The 13,461-nt window shown below is 38.6% G+C and overlaps 1 protein-coding gene across 1 annotated transcript in view; it reads right to left on the reverse strand.

Annotated features, from left to right (window-relative positions):
• Window positions 1–13,461, reverse strand: part of loxl2b (lysyl oxidase-like 2b) — a 52,396-nt gene that overhangs the window by 31,365 nt on the left and 7,570 nt on the right. The window lies entirely within an intron of this gene.

Here is a 13,461-nt window from a genome sequence, read left to right on the forward strand (position 1 = left end):
GTATTCTTTTAATGAAAGACACACTTTGTATCTACCATATCTATAAAACAGGTTTTGTTCCAGCCTTGGCTGGAAATTGAACTAAATCGACTGCAGAGACTAAATCAAAACAAAAACTATTTCAGGCTTCACAACCAAAGCAACATGCTCAAAAAGGCTAAAATCTCTTGTGGTTCTCAAGGCAGCTGCAGATGTTTATCAGTACAAACAGATACTTTTCCCATTACGTGCTGTAATGTGACCTTTCTGATAAAATGTTTGCAAAACTATTTATGAACAAAAAAATGCATTTTCAACATATTGTACACACTGCACCAGTTCCTTTACGTCTGTTTAGATTTTGGATATTATAAAGAGAAAGTCCTTTGCTATGACTTATGGGTAAATACTGGATACAGTTTGGGTGAGTGCATACCCATCAGGATCATCAGAAGTCTGTGTTTACTTCAGTGGAACAGGCTTGTGTGTATCTGACTGGTCTATAAGAACCAAAACATGGGTTGTGATGCGCAGCAGCAGCGAGGGTACTCTGAGCTGATGTAGTGCCCACTTCTCTGAGGAGCACGTGGTAGAAATAACCAAGGAAAACAAGATATAGACCCCATCAAAGTAGGAGAGGCTCAACTCTCACACCGCCGTTACGGGGTGGCGTCATCACCGCTGAACAGTAGGGGGGGTTAGGGGTGCTGGACTCCCTTAACAGGCTGTTCGGTCCCTCTACATCCGGTGTCAGAGAGAAGAGTGGACTGCCTTCTCCGGGTTGGGGATCTGATACTGCCCCTAGTGGAGGAATTCAAGTATCTCAGAGTCTTGTTCACGAGTGAGGGAAGAATGGAGTGGGAGATCAATAGGCGGACTGGTGCATCATCTGAAGTGATGCGGAGTCTGCATCGGTCTGTACCCACAACATGTGGGTAGCGACTGAAAGAATGAGACAATCGGCAGATAATGAGTGTCCTCTGCAGGATTGCAGTAGAAAGCCGGAAACCAGAGCAATGACAGACAAAACTGTGGTATTCATCGCCCTGTTGAGTGTTGAAAATGCTGCATAATTGAACATGTGGTCAAAAATACAAAAACTGCTCCATTCAAATGGAATGAAGGGGACTAACCATACTGCATGTCATCTCACAGACATGCAGACTTGTCAGCTTCGCATTTAGGCCCCGTTTACACGTAGCAAAAACGGTGGTGTTTTCATGCGTTTTGGCCGTTTGTTTTCACGAAAACGAAGCTCAAAGTCACCAAAAACGATATTTTCTGAAAACTCCGACTTCACGTTTCCTTGTAAACAGAGGGAACATTTTTAGGCTTCAGAACGTCACATTATGCGACAGAAACGTCACCAGCGTCATGTGTGCGACCTGTGTTTACAATTTGTTTGGCCACCGTCAATATTTTCTTGTATTTTACCTGTTTTATATTCTAAAGTCACACTTAAAAGTAACTCCACTTCTCTGTCACTCCAAACGAAAGACTCGTTCATCTTGGAAGTAACTGGAAGTTACACGTGTCATTTGTTGACGTTTTTTTCCAGGACTTTATGCTTCTCGTCACACTGCCCCCTGTAGGTTTGGCTGCTCGTAGCACCGTAACAGCGTATTTATGCGGTTTTGTGTAAATTATGGTATTTTTCAAAACGTATAGGGGGAAATATCCGTTTTTGTAAATACGGCTATGCGTAAACGTGGCCTTATGCTTGTGGTACGCATCGACGCAGACCACACGCCATCACTGACGCCGTCACTGACGTGCACCTCCCGAAAATTGTAACTACGCGTCGAGGCGACGCAGACCACACGCAGACAGAGAGGGCTGTGATTGGTTCGCTTGGTAGCAACGCATTTCCGGTTTCCGGTTTGAAGCAGTCGTGAACTTTCAGCGCTCTTTTATTCGTGTATGTGTGATTTTTTTTGTTTTGGTTTTTTGCACAATTGTTGTCCTTATCTCTTTGATTGACTGTTGCCGGAAAAAGTCGGATAAACCATTCAGGAAAAGATCGCTAACTAGCGGTCGTGGAGGATATTGCACCGCGGCGAAATGGAGTGGCGGAGAAGTCCGAAGGGTTCACGACGGCGTCACGGCGACGGCGTGTGCTCTTCGTTGGTTTGACGCAGAACCATAATTCAGGCCTTAGACCTCCAAATTTGTTCAAATTTCAAAATGAGAATGCCTTTTTATTTATTACTGCAAGCTGAACTTTTTTATTCTTTAATAGATATTGTTACTTGATTAACTTACAAACATAAAAAAAACTTTAGAATTCGATCATTACTCAGTATCTAGCAAAATCCAAAGCCCAGGTGTCAGACTAGATATCGGAAAAAGAATAATGCTATCGGAAGAAATCTACCACATACAGCAGCTCAACGGGACCATGAACAGCCAGAATTGGGCTTTAGAGGATGGATTTAAAGAAGCTAAGTGCTAACATTATATTGCATGTCGGTGTGTTTGGTCTTGATAGCTGCACTTTTGTTTTATTCTAAACCATTGTTTTAAGATATAGTCTTTTCAAAAGATATAGCCTATGTGAAAACGAGAAGAGACGGAAAGACAGGATACGATCCAGTTTTTATTACTTTGGTATGTAACCCCCACTACAGTCTACGGTGAAACATTTAGCAAACATGTCAAGAACATGTGGTTCCAATAGAGGTTTTCCGCAGCTTACCGCCAGCAAAGGTCACTTCATATCTACAGTACCAAGAGGCTGGGTGCACGTGCAACGAGATCTGGTTGCATGTCTGCTTGTGGGAATGTTACGCTTCATATACTTGAAGAAATCAAAACGACAATGTCCGGTGAGAACTCATCAATGAAACCCCATGCTGAAGGTGGATTGTGTTTTTGCAGTGTGCAGAATGCAGAGAATCTTGCCTCACAGTGTGCACTTCCCCTTTTATAAGCCATTAAAAGAGCAGATAAACTGGAAGCAGATGTTTCACAAAGCCGTGATAACTGAGTGTACACTGGAGCATAAATTACAGAGACAATGACTGGATGAGAGGAAGCAAGTTAACATGGCAGCGGAACTGACACGAAATAAAGAAACTAAAAGATAACTGCAGATGACAAGCATCTGCAGATGAAAATGTGCAGATTTTAGCCCAGCTTTCAGGAGACTGCAAAACAATGACAAAATTTAAAGCTGACAGTTTCAGGTCCAACTCAACACCTGAAAATAATACACCAATATTTAAAAATTATCTTGTTCTGTGTTTTTGTCACACCCTCTCTACACTGTGTTTTACAGTAATTCATTAACCCCACGAACCACCCATGAACATCAGGCTTTGGCCTTCAAAGGAATTGCCAATGGTCGGTATTTCGTCTCACGTCAAATGACTTTAATTCTGTTTAATTATTGAATGCATCACCAATGTCCTGCATTTTAAATAAGGACTTGGGTTTGACTTCAATGCCGTGTACCTGACTGCAGGAACGAGCGCTGAATTGGAAAGATTTTCTAAATATTTCCTAAAACTCGAGACTCTGATTTTCTCAAGTGGCTCCATTGCGGCTCTGAAACTAGAGCCAACAAGTAAATCACATGCAACGGATCCACTGTCTTCTATCAAATAGACACTCTTGAAATGCACACAATGAATGCATGGTGGTAGTAATATATTGATTTGTTTTTTTGCCAAATGATGCTGCGCATGCGGACATTGTGAAAGCAAAACATATTGTACAGCTATACAATTCAAAGTGTCCTGAGATGAGTTTAGCACAACACTAGTAAAGCGAATTGAGAAAAAAACAAAAACAAACTGTGATCACAGTGTCAAACTAACCTACGGTTTTCAAAGATCAAGGAATAAACAACAAAGATGACATCAGAGGTGTCAAGTAACGAAGTACAAATACTTCGTTACCTTACTTAAGTAGAAATGTTGGTTATCTATACTTCACTGGAGTAATTATTTTTCAGACGACTTTATACTTTTACTCCTTACATTTTCACGCAATTATCTGTACTTTTTACTCCTTACATTTTAAAAACAGCCTCGTTACTGTATTTCATTTCGGCCTTTAAAAAAAACTATCCAGTTAAATTGCGCCATCCGGATAGAGTGAATTTGGTTGTGGTTGTTTCAGATGTTCTTGTCCAGTTTTGTTCTTACATCCGTTCCCTCAGATTCCTGCAACTAAACTTGGATGTACATTCCAATAAAGGTTAGGATAAATGATAACATGCCTCTGAACTTTTTGCACCATTACAATACTTATAGGCAACTAGTCATCATATCTCCTGCTCTCTGAAACACATGTTAATGCTCAATAGTACACATATATGGTTCTTTAATATATTTGCATTATACTAAGATGCATTCATTTTCAATGGCTTTTGTCCTTAAGGGCTTTTTCCCCCTTACATTACTTTTACTTTTATACTTTAAATACGGTAGTTTTGAAACCAGTACTTTTATACTTTTATTTGAGTAAAAAACTTGAGTTGATACTTCAACTTCTACAGGAGTATTTTTAAACTCTAGTATCTATACTTCTACCTGAGTAATGAATGTGAATACTTTTGACACCTCTGGACGACATTTAATGACGATCATGTGACGGCAGAGAGCTCCAGGAGCTGCAGGTCAGTGCACCTCCAGACTGGATTCCCAAACGCCTCCACTCACATTTCGTAAGCGGATGTGGCGCTTACGCAATAAGAATAACTGTCTAACTCCTAAATCAAGCCAACAAAGAGTTTTCTTCCCTCACCACATCTGGAACACACATTTTACAATGTGACAGCGAAGGGAAACAGAAAAACAAGTATTGTGAATCCTGAAATCCCTGCATGCATCTTTTATCAATAGCAGTTGGGCAGTAAAATTCAAAAGTAATGTAAGCTATTTGTTCTTTTCACTCCAGTAAAATATTCATCAGTCTTCAGAGACTGAAGACAGAGAGTAAAGCAGGCAGATGTGAAACCAACGACACTCTTCCTTCAAACCGATGTCTATGTGATCAAAACCTTCAGATTTGCAAAGGTTCACCATGTATTCATACACTTCATAAATATGATGAACAGTTTGATGAGACGAGCTGACTTTAGACCTCAGAGGGGAGAAAAAAGATTAAACGGAGGAAAAGGAGACATGTGAACTGTGCTTGAGCTGACTTCACGGCTGCTTGTAATCTTCATGTGAGTACAAAAGCAGCAGAGAGACGATACAAGTTATAAAGAAATGTATGAGATGGAGACAAAAATGCAAATAAAGAAATGAGAACGGCTTCAATTCGTGCCACATGTTTGATGTAACTTGTTTTAGAAGGATGCCCATGGAGGATTTGTCAGAACACGACATCATACTGAGAGAGAGAAAAAAAAAGAGCCAAACATCGTCAAACCAGGCTGTTTTTCTGCCAAACTGATCAAAAACTCCATGGTGCCCGGGATTAAACTCAAATATTGAGGTTAAACCAAAAATGTGTTTACCAAAAGCACTTTAGAGCAGAAAAACACTTAAATCAGAACCAGATTCCTATTATTCATAATAAACCAAAAACTATAGAAAAATCAAAAAATTATGAATCCATAAAAAGTCATCATATCAATAAATTTAAAGCCTTAATTGTTTACTTCTGTTAAAAAAATGAAATTGCCAAAGTTCTGGCAAATTTTTGGGAATTGGAGGGGCATATTATTGATTCATGTGTTAGCTGAAAGCATGGGGAGCAAAGCTGTGTTCAGTGTCCCACCGTGATGTCACTAAAACCTTCCAAGCCAACTTTACACCCTCCTGTTCACGCTTTTCAAAAGCTTTTAATGACTCATAATTTGGTGCAATGCACCATAAACTTTTGCAATTACAGTACTCAGCCCCTAATTACACATCTCCATGCTACCTCAACAACTGACACAAAGTTCCCTTCTGACGTCCCTTTTGAACCTTTTTGGCGCTGACTTGAATAAATGAAGTTTAGAGATCTGAATGCATCACTGTTGAACTCCTTTGGATAAACAAGGATGCCCCGACTGCTGCCGCCAACATAAACCCTGGAACTCCTCGGGTTTTTGCTGTGGAACGAAGCAGAAGCGGATAATTGCAGGTCAGACCTCCGAAGGCCTCTACATCCACTTCAGCATAAACTGATGGGCAGCAGTCGACCTCGAAGCCAGACAGGAACTGTCTAAATATACACTGGAAAAATGCCACAGTAAATATTTCAGATGCAGAGCTGAACACCGACCGTCAGGGTGTGCTTGTTCCAGTCCAGCGAGACAATGCTACATAAAACTGCTGAAGGCTAGGGATGGGCGGTATGGACTAAAAAATGTATCACGATAATTTCTGGCATTTATCCCGATAACGATAAGAAAAATACCAATTCAACTCCACCTTTTTAACTATAAATCTATCTCGCTCTCAGATCCACCATGTTTGTTACACAAAAACGTCATCAACGGGAATGTACGGTATCTTTCTTTCTTTCTTTCTTTCTTTCTTTCTTTCTTTCTTTCTTTCTTTCTTTCTTTCTTTCTTTCTTTCTTTCTTTCTTTCTTTCTTTCTTTCTTTCTTTCTTTCTTTCTTTCTTTCTTTCTTTCTCTTTCTTTCTTTCTTTCAGGCTAATTTCTTTCTTTCATTCTTTCTTTCAGGCTCATTTCTTTCTTTCTTTCTTTCTTTCTTTCTATCTTTCTTTCAGGCTCATTTCATTCTTTCTTTCTTTCTTTATTTCAGGCTCATTTCTTTCTTTCTTTCAGGCTCATTTCTTTCTTTCTTTCTTTCTTTCAGGCTCATTTCTTTCTTTCTCTCTTTCTTTCTTTCTTTCTTTCTTTCAGGATCAATTCTTTCTTTCTTTCAGGCTCATTTCATTCTTTCTTTCTTTCTTTCTTTCTTTCTTTCAGGCTCATTTCTTTCTTTCTTTCTTTCTTTCTTTCTTTTAGGATCAATTCTTTCTTTCTTTCAGGCTCATTTCTTTCTTTCTTTCTTTCTTTCTTTCTTTCTTTCTTTCTTTCTCTTTCTTTCTTTCTTTCAGGATCAATTCTTTCTTTCTTTCTTTCTTTCTTTCTTTCAGGCTCATTTCTTTCTTTATTTCTTTCTTTCAGGCTCATTTCTTTCTTTCTTTCTTTCTTTCTTTCTCTCTGGCTCATTTCTTTCTTTCTTTCTTTCTCTCTGGCTCATTTCTTTCTTTCATTCTTTCTTTCAGGCTCATTTCTTTCTTTCTTTCTTTCTTTCTTTATTTCAGGCTCATTTCTTTCTTTCTTTCTTTCTTTATTTCAGGCTCATTTCTTTCTTTCTTTCTTTCTTTATTTCAGGCTCATTTCTTTCTTTCTTTCTTTCTTTCTTTCTTTCTTTATTTCAGGCTCATTTCTTTCTTTCTTTCTTTATTTCAGGCTCCTTCCTTCCTTCCTTCCTTCCTTCCTTCCTTCCTTCCTTCCTTCCTTCCTTCCTTCCTTCCTTCCTTCCTTCCTTCCTTCCTTCCTTCCTTCCTTCCTTCCTTCCTTCCTTCCTTCCTTCCTTCCTTCCTTCCTTCCTTCCTTCCTTCCTTCCTTCCTTCCTTCCTTCCTTCCTTCCTTCCTTCCTTCCTTCCTTCCTTCCTTCCTTCCTTCCTTCCTTCCTTCCTTCCTTCCTTCCTTCCTTCCTTCCTTCCTTCCTTCCTTCCTTCCTTCCTTCCTTCCTTCCTTCCTTCCTTCCTTCCTTCCTTCCTTCCTTCCTTCCTTCCTTCCTTCCTTCCTTCCTTCACGTACGTTGTGTGTGGATTTAACACAGAACCATAAATCAGCTTTACACAAAAATGTCATTTGAGTGCCCTGAAAAGCGCTATATAAATAAAATGTATTATTATTATTATCATCAACGGGAATTTATCGTTTTTACCGCGAGATGTCAAATTCTTACCGTGGGGAATTTTTTTTAACGGTATATCGCCCATTCCTACTGGAAACTCCACAAAAGAACAAACTCAGGACATTGGATGCTTGCCTTCTGCATATCTCTTAAGAAAGGCTAAAAAAAGCAGCCTCCACTTTATGAAAATGAAGAGCACATGAGAGGCAAAAACATGTTAGGGACCTTTGGTTCATGCTTCACCTCTATCTTAGCTCACTCTCTGGCTATTTCCTTTGTGGGTTTTTGGATTAAGCCAATGTACCAAGCTTCCCACCACCTGATAGGTTCTCTTCCTGCAGCCTACTAATCATTCCAACCCACAAAAACCCCCCGCGACATGCCGTCATCGCTGCCATTAGCCGCCAGTGCGTGTGTCTGGGTGCACCGTCACATGGTGAGGCCAGGCCTCTGCGGCAGAGTGGGGCTCCCAGCTGCATGTGTTTTACAAGCCGGGGAAGGGATGGGGGGGGTGGGGACGTGTGACTTATTTCAGTAAATGGAAAAGCTGAATCAGTTTCTTTTTTTCCTAGCTGCGATCCCAGCCAGACTCCAGACGGCTAGACCTGTCCAGCTGCACGTACTGGAGATCTAAATCTTTACCTTGCGTCTCTGTGAGCCTTTTTATTTGGAAACCAAGTATATCTGATCCCATCAAACATCTTTATACCTAAATACTTTTGAGTTAAAAGAGGGGCCATTTTAGAAACTACACATAATTCTACTATTTTATACAATTTTGGCGGAAATGAGGTATGTAGAATGCAAGCAATTGCATCATTTTCAGTATGCAAAAAAAAAAAAAAAAAAAAAAATGGTGTGCAACTACTGAAAAACATTTCCATATGGCAACATTAGTCCAAAGGTGTCAAAAGTATTCACATTCCTTACTCAGGTAGAAGAATAGATACTAGAGTTTAAAAATACTCCTGCAGAAGTTGAAGTATCAACTCAAGTTTTTTACTCAAGTAAAAGTATAAAAGTACTGGTTTCAAAACTACTTAAAGTATAAAAGTAAAAGTAATGTAAGGGGGAAGAAAGCCATTAAGGACAAAAGCCATTGAAAATGAATGCCGCTTAGTATAATGCAAATATATCAAAGAACCATATATGTGTACTATTGAGCATTAACATGTGTTTCAGAGAGCAGAAGATATGATGACTAGTTGCCTATAAGTATTGTAATGGTGCAAAAAGTCAAACTTCAGAGGCATGTTATCATTTATCCTAACCTTTATTGGAATGTACATCCAAGTTTAGTTGCAGGAATCTGAGGGAACGGATGTAAGAACAAAACTGGACAAGAACATCTGAAACAACCACAACCAAATTCACTCTATCCGGATGGAGCAATTTAACTGGATAGTTTTTGTTTAAAGGCCGAAATGAAATAGAGTAACAAGGCTGTTTTTAAAATGTAAGGAGTAAAAAGTACAGATAATTGTGTGAAAATGTAAGGATTAAAAGTAAAAAGTCTTCTGAAAAATAATTATTCCAGTGAAATATAGAAAACCAAAATTTCTACTTAAGTAAGGTAACAAAGTATTTGTACTTTGTTACTTGACACCTCTGCATTAGTCTACCTCGCATACTGTATACCATAATGCAATGGGCTATTATGATGGAAGCCAGTCACAGTGGTCACATAGCCAGTTTCTGGTTATACAGTAGCCTTTACAGCCACAAAAGTACTAATGATGACTGCCGTAGCACTACCCAGAGCTGCTGCACACTGTCTTGTATTCTCAGTAGCTAGCATGCAGTTTTGAAAATTACCCAGGTGTTGGACCGTTCTTATGGAGCACGTTTGCAGAATATGGAGTAGCACAGAACTTCCCTGCAGAGGGAGCTCTGCCTATTCTGATAAAAATGCTCCTGAGTGATGTTTTTTTGGGTTCGAGTCAGTAGTGTCCCAGTATCAAGGACGGAAGTCTGAAAACAGAGGATGTGTTGAAGCTGATGATGCTTTTGACAGAATATGTGAAGGAACACAGTTCTCTAAATGTCTGTCTGGGAAATCACGGCCGTGCATCTTTCAGAGTAAATGCAACAACAATAGGGTTCAACTTCAGAATGATTTATGGTTCAGGTTAATAGCAGATAAAGATAAACTCAGCTAAATCATATGTTGTGTTCAAAGAGTTAAATTTATGTCAGTAAATTGAAATATGACAAAATAAGGCTTAATGAGATGTCTGTGTCATTCCTAAGTCAAAATATCAAAGCGGTACAGTCCAACAACTCCCTTCTAAACAATACCTTTACAGTCGGTTTACAGCAACATATTGCATAGCAGGGAGAAAATGACCCACAATCCATGACGTGTTCCTCACCACGCATCTCAAATTAGGCCACAATATGCAACGAGTGTCAAAACATTACACCAACCACTTCTAAGCAACGGAAAAATGGAAAATTGGGTGGAGATACATTTGAAAAAGCAGTAAAATTCTTATTGGTCAGAATATATTACTTTTAATATTATGTTTCCCCTGCTGTTGCATTTTTAAAAACAACCTCTTGTGAGTTAATTATTTATGTAGGAAAACAGTCATCCTCTGAAAGCACACAAACCTGGCTACAGCCCAATGAAGAGTTTCCAGATCACATAAGACCCAAAATGGTCCATAAAAGCAGTTCTTAGCAGTTTGTTCTTCCTTGACATCCTCTTAAAAGATTGTCGTAGGGATTGAGAAAGTATAGTAAGGCTTACTCTTTATTGTTTTACCTTCTTTTCTCATAATTTTATTTCATTTTATTTGTTATTTACTGTCTAATTATGTCTTGCCGCTTTTAATGTTGATGTAAAGCACTTTGAATTACCTTCTGTTGAATCGTGCTATATATATATAAACTTGCCTCCAAACATATGACTAAAATCCATATCTATTGTCTATACCTGCTTATTAATATCTTATTTAGTGTCACAGAGATTTACTGGAGCCTATCCCAGCTCCTTTTAGGTGAAAGGCAGGGATCCACCCTGAACAGCGCCACATCTACACATTCCCTCCCATCACCAATCCAGAATCTGCAAATGACCTGATGTTTTTTGCATTGTGGGAGGAAATCAGAAGCTAATGACACCAACTGAAGACATCTTGGCACGATAATTAGATTGTTCTTTTGTTGTGTGTGAGATACATTTAAGTGAACTGATTTATTTTGTTTCTTTTATCTAGCATGATACAGAATAAAAGCATGAGGGAAAGCGCTCTATTAAGAGTAAATGACAGCTCCTGTGCCAAATTAAACATAATACAATTCAAGATCCTACATCGCATGCATTTTTCCAATGCAAGATTGGCTAAAATATATTCTAACACAGATGCGAGTTGTGACATGTGTCGAAACTCTCCTGCTGATTTAAGGCATATGTTTTGGTCGTGTCCTGCCCTGGTAAATTATTGGTCCACCATCTTTCAAACATTGTCAGAAGCACCGAAAATTGATTTTCAACCCGATGCTGCTGTGGCCATATTCGGTACTACAGGTATTAGACATACAACATTAAAGAAAAGCTATAAGAATATTATTACATTTACAACTCTGGTTGCAAGAAGAAGAATATCATTGCATTGGAAGTCAAAAAATCCACCCAAAGTATTTTTATGGTTTAGTGATCTGACTCAATTCATACAGTTGGAGAAGATAAAATATACTCTCAGGGGGTCCAGGGACAAATCTTTCTCTGTCTGGGATCCAGTGTTACTGTATATCAGTGTGTTATCGCAGCAGATCCTTTGTGTGCATTTGTTCCTGCAGTTATATTCCTTGTTCTTACAGTTAGCTATTTGGAGTTAACAACAGTAACACGTATGTTGCAGTACCTAATAGTCCCACCAGCAGGGGGCGTACTGAGTATGTTACAGAAAACGTTGTTAGCAGAAGAAGAAGCCTGTAAACAGATAAAGCCGTGTATGTTGAAAGCTGGTTCAGTAAACATCACAAACCGAGTTTCCTGTGTGGACAGTGACTTATTTTGGGAAGATGCAACAATCAGTAAACTTAGAATTGTGCCCACTTAGATACCGCATAGCAGCCACTTACACTGGTGAATGTGAATCGTATTTTGTTTAGTGCACAGCTTCAATGTTGATAGGCCTTATTTTACTTTTTATTTATGTGCATGTTAACTTGCTCTCTTCATCATTGGTCTATGTTGTTTTATTTCATTCAATTTTACAATTCTGTTGGTTAGGTGTCCAACCTGTTCAGGGGATGGGAGTAGGGTTGCCACTTTTCAGAAATAGAAATAAGGGACGCCCTGATTTCAGCAGCACAGGAGCCAAAAAAAAAGCCCCAAAACTTCTAAACTTAAAAAAAAAAGGGGTTTATTTTATATGAAAAAACAAAATGCTTTGATTTAAAGTTTAAAGTGCTTTAATAGCATTGAACTTGCATGACTGTACAGACAGACAACCATACTAGCAACTGAAATATCCTCCTACTCTATGTATGTCAATATCAGCCCAGATGTAATATAGCCTACAGGTGAAGAATATGGTGTAAAAGTTAACTTATTTCAATAATTCAACTAGAATATGGTGTAAAAGTTAATTTATTTCAATAATTCAACTAGAATATGGTTTAAAAGTTAATTTATTTCAATAATTCAACTAGAATATGGTGTAAAAGTTAATTTATTTCAATAATTCAACTAGAATATGGTGTAAAAGTAAATTTATTTCAATAATTCAACTAGAATATGGTGTAAAAGTAAATTTATTTCAATAATTCAACTAGAATATGGTATAAAAGTTAAGGAAAATACAGTACAAATCGTGTCCCGTATTAGTTCAATACGGGACGCAACATTTTTTTCTCAAATAAAGGACAATTCCGTATTTTACGGGACGGGTGGCAACCCTAGATGGGAGGGCAAGGGTGTTAAAATATAAAAATGAGCATTATAATCCTTTTGTGTCTGTATCCATGTGCTGTGTTATTAATGCTCAATAATAAATAAAATAATTAAAATAAAAGAATAAAAGCGTGAGTTTGCACTGAAATGCACAGAAACAGCTGGTGCCTAAACAACAGAGTTTGTGACTCACTGGAGAAGCCGCGACCTATCAGCTGTGGCCTTTCTGCACATACAACCATTCTTTGTGAAGTGATTCACAAAGGAAAGATACAATTACTCTGTTTGTCAACCAACGCCCTGGACAAGTGCGGATCGTTCTTGAAAACAAAATTCTTAGTTAATAATTCATCACAACTCTTTAACCTATCACATGAACACTGAACACTCCGAACGGAGGCATAATAGTGAGTGACAGAGACTCCGAAGCAGAGTGCTCGCTACGGTTTGCAGTTTGCTCATAACATTGGAATGTGCGAGGCCTGCACAGTGTGCACAAGCACAACTTCTGCTTATGTTGGTCATTAGCTCTGAACTCACTGGTCAGCAAGGAATTAATGTTAAGCCGGGCTTTTAAACAATCAGCTAAATGACTGACAGTTATGAATGCAGCGCCTTAAAATGACCTGTTAAACATCAAGTGAACTGACAGACTTTCACTGCAGGCTATTTAGAAAGGATTGCTTTTTAGGAGACCTGGGACAGGCTATTAATTGAGTGCACAGAGCTGTTTCCAGCCAGGAAACCAAGATTTAT

Source organism: Cololabis saira, chromosome 9, assembly GCF_033807715.1.
Source record: "Cololabis saira isolate AMF1-May2022 chromosome 9, fColSai1.1, whole genome shotgun sequence".
In the NCBI taxonomy this organism is placed as follows: Eukaryota; Metazoa; Chordata; class Actinopteri; order Beloniformes; family Belonidae; genus Cololabis; species Cololabis saira.